Source organism: Pinus tabuliformis, chromosome 2_2, assembly GCF_031772625.1.
Source record: "Pinus tabuliformis cultivar Carrire ecotype Pingquan chromosome 2_2, CPIR1, whole genome shotgun sequence".
Taxonomy (NCBI): domain Eukaryota; kingdom Viridiplantae; phylum Streptophyta; class Pinopsida; order Pinales; family Pinaceae; genus Pinus; species Pinus tabuliformis.
In genome coordinates, this window is record NC_142300.1 from 802,321,979 (window position 1) to 802,328,628 (window position 6,650).

Below are 6,650 nucleotides of genomic sequence, written 5' to 3' on the forward strand. Positions count from 1 at the left end.
ATGACTGAACGCCTCTAAGGCAGAATCCACACTGGAAGCAGTGCATGTCACTCTTCGACTGTATCTCAACCTCGTGTCATTTGAAAACTGCGACCATGAAGCATCTCAGTCAGGGCAGCTTTAAAGTTCAATTCCAAATGGTCATTGAGAAGAATCTTTTGCAGATGACTTAAATACGCGACGGGGTATTGTAAGTGGCAGAGTGGCCTTGCTGCCACGATCCATTGAGATTCAGCCCTTGGTCGCCTCGATTCAGAGCTTCGCTCTTGTCACAAACAAAATCTGGGCAACCGTCTCGCGCCTCTACCTCTATCCTCTAGACGACAATTTTTCATTGCTTGGGGGCGGGAAATTTGGGGTTTCCACGCAGCAACGGAAAAGGCGCCGAAGCCCGGGAAAACTGGGGTTTCCATGTCGTGCCCCAGTGCCTAAAATTTGGGGTTTCCATGCAGCACCCAAAATTTGGGGTTTCCATGTGGCGCCCAAAATTTGGGGTTTCCACCTGGCGCCCAAATTTGGGGTTTCCATGCGGCGCCCAAAATTTGGGGTTTCCACCCAGCGCCCAAATTTGGGGTTTCCATGGGGCGCCCAAAATCTGGGGTTTCCACCCAGCGCCCAAATTTGGGGTTTCCGTGCGGCGCCCAAAATTTGCGGTTTCCACCCGGCGCCCAAATTTGGGGTTTCCATGCGGCGCCCAAAATTTGGGGTTTCCACCCGGCGCCCAAAATTTGGGGTTTCCACCCGACGCCCAAAATTTGGGGTTTCCACCCGGCGCCCAAAATTTGGGGTTTCCATTCGGCGCCCAAAATTTGGGGTTTCCACCCGACGCCCAAAATTTGGGGCTTCCATGTCTCGCCAAAAATTTGGGGTTTCCACCCGGCGCCTAAAATTTGGGGTTTCCACCGGGCACCTAAAATTCAGGGCTTCCATGTCGTGCCCAAAATTTGGGGTTTCCACCCGGCGCCCAAATTTGGGGCTTCCATGTCTCGCCAAAAATTTGGGGTTTCCACCCGGTGCCCAAATTTCGGGTTACCATGCGGCGCCCAAAATTTGGGTTTTCCACCCGGCGCCCAAATTTGGGGTTTCCATGCGGCGCCCAAAATTTGGGGTTTCCATGCGGCGCCCAAAATTTGGGGTTTCCACCCGGTGCCCAAAATTTGGGACTTCCATGTCTTTGCCAAAAATTTGGGGTTTCCGCCGGCGCCTAAAATTTGGGGTTTCCACCCGGTGCCTAAATTTGGGGGTTCCACCCGGCATAGAAAAAAAATTGGGGTTTCCGCCCGGCACAAAATTTTTTTGGGTTTACAAGTCGTGCCCAAGCCTGGGGAAACTTGGGGCTTCCATTTCGCGCCCCGACGCCCAAGCCAGGGGAAACTTGGGGTTTCCATGTCGTGGCCCGGCGCCCAAGCGGGGAGAAACTTGGGGTTTCCATGTCGCACCCTGACCAAAACCAGCGGCGCTCAAGCAGGGGGAAACTTGGGGTTTCCATGTCGCGCCCCGACCGAAACCGGCGGTGCCAAAGCCGGGGGAAACTTGGGGTTTCCATGTCACACCCCGACCGAAACTGTCGGTGCCCAAGCCGGTGGAAACTTGGGGTTTCCATGTTGCACCACGACCAAAACCGGTGGTGCCTAAGCCTGGGGAAACCAGGGGTTCCCGAGTTGTGCCACGACCGAAACCGGCGGTGTCCAAGCCTGCAGAAACTGGGGGTTTCCAAGTCACACCAAGGTGCACAGGCCTGGGGAAACTTGCGGTTTCCATGTTGTGCCACGACTGAAACGGTGGCACCCAAGCTGGGGGAAACTTGGGGTTTCCATGTTGCACCACAACCGAAACCGGTGGCGCCCAAGCCTGGGGAAACCCGGGGTTCCCGAGTCACGCAACGACTGAAATCGACGGTGCCCAAGCCTGCGGAAACTGGGGGTTTCCAAGTCACGCCACGGTGCCCAGGCCTAGGGAAACTTGGGGTTTCCATGTTGCGCCACGACCGAAGCCGGAGGCACGAGCATATATGTGCCCGCTCTTGGGCAAGCACACACGATACGCACAGGTTTCGGTTATCGGGTGAGGGCGCGGGTAAGGAAGGCACCTGCTGTTCGGTGTGACACGGGGTGTCTCGGGTAGGTCACCCGCCCGTCGTGGAAGAAGAAACGCGGAGGTGTCTCGGGTGACTCGGGTAAGTTGCCCGCCCGTCGTGCAAAAGGAAATGCTGGGTGACTTGGGTGAGGTCGCCCGCCCGTCGTGCAGTGGTAAACGAGGTTCGATCGAGGAGTGCAGTTGGCAGCTCATGCGAGGGCGCACCCGCCCAGCTCGGGCAAGGAACTCGATTGGTACACGGAGGTGTTGACTATTTGTAAAATTGGCTAAGTATGAAACTTGGTGTTTCCGAAAATTGACCGAGTGTTGAAGTAGGCGCAGACCGTGTAATCAAGTAATGGTAAAAGGAAAAAGTACGGTGGTGCCGCACCCGCTTATGCGTGGTTGAAATACAACCACTAGGATAGGAGCGTGACATGGGATCTCCCAGTCCCTCCTCGACAAAGGTCGCCAAATTGCGGGGTACCTGGGGATTCCATGTACTGCCTTGTCGAAAGCATCCCAAGTGCGGGAAATTTGGGGTTTCCATGTCTCGTCGTGATGGAAATCGCCCCAGGTGCAGTAAACTTGGTGTACATCGAGCCTGCAACCTCACATCAAGAAAAACGCTCGGTTGGTCAAGAGAATGAAGGTTTCTTCATTGGTAAAGGATGTCGCTAAGGATCAAAGGTTGGAGTCTTTTCTAGAGCTAGTCCACCATGGACTATCAAAAGTTGAAAGAAGGACAGAGTACCGGGGAATGAAGCGCCGAAGAAACAAAGGGCAGAGAGGAGGAAGGACTCAACTTGTGCTTGGGAGATATTATTGTCAAGGGTCTAGGGCTTCGCAATGACCAATAAGAAGCTTCAATGAGGGAAATTTACGAAAGGGTTTTCCTCTGAGAGAGAGAGAGAGAGAGGTTTTTCCCTGGCAGAGAGCCAACATCTTGTGTTCTTGTTCTTATGTTTTTGGCACTAGTTTAATGAAAGTAAACACACATGCATTAATAAGAAGAGAAGAAGATTAAGATAACACGATAAATTGCAAAAGAGCTTCGCAAATTGTTATCAAGTCTAGAAGAATCCCGCTATACCCCATTGCCCCAGATTCTTCAATGTGGTATCGGAGCTAAGGTGACAGATCAAGGAAAGGGAATCTCAAGAACATCCGCAAGGTTGAAGTGTCAAGACAAGAAGTCTCAATCACATCAAGGACAAGGTCTACCATCTATCATTCCTCATGGAAGACTACAAAGCAAGAAGAAACGCCTTGTATAAAGGCACCTAGAAGAAGAACAAATCAAAGAGGGACCTACATCAAGCTACACCATCTTGAAGAATGAAAGGCACTACGAGTCAAGTCATCAAGCAAGTCCATTTGAAGAAAGCAACTTGAACAACATCAAGATCTAAGGAAGGCAAGCCATCAAGTCTTCAAGAATAAAGCAAGTTCACTACATCTCAAACTCTATCAAGTAAGTATATGTCCCCCTCTGAGTATACCTCGGTGTCTTTTTGCAAGGAAAGTAACAAATTGGTTGGGGCCACTACATGTCCAAAGTCGAATGGTTTGGATGGCAAGAGTATGGACGCTACAAAAGGGATTGTCCTAAACTTAAGAAGGACAACAACAACAAGAGAAAAAGGGAAGAAGCTCATGTAACTCAAGAAGTGAAAGAAGACGACAAGAAGCAAAAGAAGGAAGATCCTCCTATGACTAAGTCAACCTCCTTGCTTAAAGTCTTCTTTCAAAGGGGGTAGAGGTCTCATTGGGGGTCCCATTTATGGGATTCAAGAGAGGATGATATACAGGCGAGAGCAGATGAAGCAAGAAAGGCTACACCAATTGAGGAGAACTATCAAATAAAGCCATGATGATAAAATCATAATCAAGATGAGGTATGTATGCATCAAAGTTTAAGTCATGTCGCCATATATATTGATTGGGTCATGGGAAAAGTTCTAGAATCACGATCAAGAATAAAAGGATCTCTTTCACCAACGACATGCTCGGAGGCATGTGCTACAGTGGAGTAAATGTCAACATGAAGAAGTTCTCTCATAAGGAGTATAAGGTGGTTGACAAATCAATCCAATAATAAGCAAATGAAGAACATCACGGTCACAAAGAATAACTATTCGAAAAGATTCCTCAACATCTCTCGAAATAAGGCACGAAAACTCTGACGAAGGAAGGAAAAGATAAAGGACCCTTGACACCTACGAAGGCCCCGGAGATAGTAAGGTGCAGATAACCGATTCAACTCTACAAATATGTCATGATGAAGAGAAATATCATGATGAAGTCATGAAGGGCCACTAAATCAAAGTACGGGAACAAGCGAGTACAACTAAGCATCCATGTGATAAGTGCTACGAAGGATAGACAAGGTGACAAAGGAGTAGCTAGATGACAAAAAAGACCTAATATATATCAAGAATGCCACTTTCCACGAATGGAGCAATGACATGACAAACCAGGGGGGAAAGTGATCGATGGCCAGTACCCTGCCAAGAAGAAGTTCAAACAAAGACTTCATGACATTGAAGGAAAGAAGGAGATCAAGCGGTTGAAGGACCCACGAAGAAGACGTTGTTGATGAATGGAAAGTCCTAGCTAAGAGGGAGTTCTAACAAGTTCCCAAATACAAAGGAGCTTGGGCAAGTTCCTTATTAGAGGAAACTTGGGCATGTCTTCCCCAATCAAGGGGAAGAGATAGACACAACATTCTTGTCTTCACTTGGCAATAAATAATGGGAGGATTGGGCAATCATTTGGCATCTGATGCTCTTTGAGGATGTGTAGGGCACCCAAGACAAGAGTAGGTAAGAGGAGTGATATTCTCTGAGGGTTGGAACCCAAGACAAGAATTGTCCTAGAAGGTCATACTCAGGCAACACCTGGGTGGGTATGTACCTTTAGAGACAATGACCAAGGTGTTTATAAGCCATTGGCCTTGCCAACATTGTGCTCTGATCTTATGAGAGATAAAGCTGTTAGTCAAGGCCTTGCTATGAACAATGTTGGCTAATATGATGCTATAACAGATGGGTTGCCAATCTGGTTTCTCTTATGTGAATTATTCAAGATTGAAAAATAGCCAAACACCTTGTAATGATTTATGAATACCTCCCTAGTTAAGAGGGGGTGTTGAAGAAAGTGTAACTGGGTTCGGTCTTCATAAATGTACTTTTGATATTTGTATTTATTCAAGAAAAATATATATATATATCTATATATATATATATATATATATATACATATATATATATATATATATATATATATATATATTTATCATTGAGTTTCTTGCTCATTGAAATAGGCCTAGCACATGTTAAAGCGTTATAAGAGTCAAAAGAAAATATTGAAGACCTTAAGGGCATGTTACCCTAGGTATATTTATGTATTAGAGTCAAAGATATTCCTACCCTCGTGCCTTCGTTCGGGTCGTGCGCCCGTTCAAACCCCAAATTTCCTTCAGGCGGGCCGGGTCATCCCGTGTCATGCTGTGTGTGGGGGTGCGCAGGCACAAGTGGGCGTGCTGAAAATGCTAAGTCATGACTACCGGTGTGCCTTCTTTGTTCGGGTCGTGCACCCATGGAAACCCCAAATTTCGTTCGGCGTTTCGGGTCGGCTCACCCAGGGCGGGTCGGGTCGTGCCGTGCCATGTGTGGGTGCCCTGGTGCGCGTGGCCATGCCAAAAATTCTAAGTCGTCACCGCCCATGTGTCTTCTGCACATTCGTGCGGCCCGTTTTCCTGATGCTCCCTCGGTCCTTCGTTCGGGTCGTGCACCCATGGAAACCCCAAATTTCGTTTGGGCCGTGCACACATGGAAACCACAAATTTCGTTCGGGCAGGTCGGGTTGTGTCATGTGTGGGTGCTCGTGCAAACGTGTTCGGGCAAGTCGAGTCGAGTCGGGTCGTGTCATGCCGTGCGTGGGTTCCCGGGAACATGTGGCCATGCAAAAAATGTTAGGGCGTGACCACTCGTGCGCCTCCTGCACGTTTGCGCGACCTGTTTGCCCGACGCTCCGTTGTGCCTTCGTTCGGGCGGGTCGGGTCATGCCGTGCATCGGTGCTCAGGTACAAGTGGCAGTGCTAAAAATGCTAAGTAATGACCCCCCGTGTGCCTTCTACACGTTCGTGTGGCCCATTTTCCCGATGTTTCCTTGTGCCTTCGTTTGGGTCATGCACACATGGAAACCCCAAATTTCGTTCGGGTTGGTTGTGCATACAAGGAAACCCCAAATTTTGTTCAGGTCGGGTCGTGTCGTGTCGTGTGTGGGTGCCCGTGCAAACACGTTCGGGCGGGTCGGGTCGGCTTGCACAAGGCCGGTCGGGCTGTGTCGTGCCGTGTGTGGGTGCCGGGGCACACGTGGCCGTGCCAAAAATGCTAAGTCGTGACCGCCCATGTGTCTTCTGCACATTCGGGTGGCCCGTTTGCCTGATGCTCCCTCGTGCCTTCGTTCGGGTCGTGCACCCACGGAAACCCCAAAATTTCGTTTGGGTCGTGCGCCCATGGAAACCCCAAATTTCATTCGGGCAGGTCAGGACGTGTCGTGTGTGGGTG

At 49.4% G+C, this 6,650-nt stretch overlaps 1 non-coding gene across 1 annotated transcript in view; it reads left to right on the plus strand.

The window, feature by feature from the left end:
• LOC149195277 (25S ribosomal RNA) overlaps positions 1-256 on the plus strand; it is a 3,374-nt gene extending 3,118 nt beyond the window's left edge. The window contains exon 1 of the ribosomal RNA XR_016255526.1: positions 1-256. This exon is cut by the window's left edge and continues 3,118 nt beyond it. This is a non-coding gene — a ribosomal RNA (25S ribosomal RNA).
• The last annotated feature ends 6,394 nt before the right edge of the window (positions 257-6,650 follow it).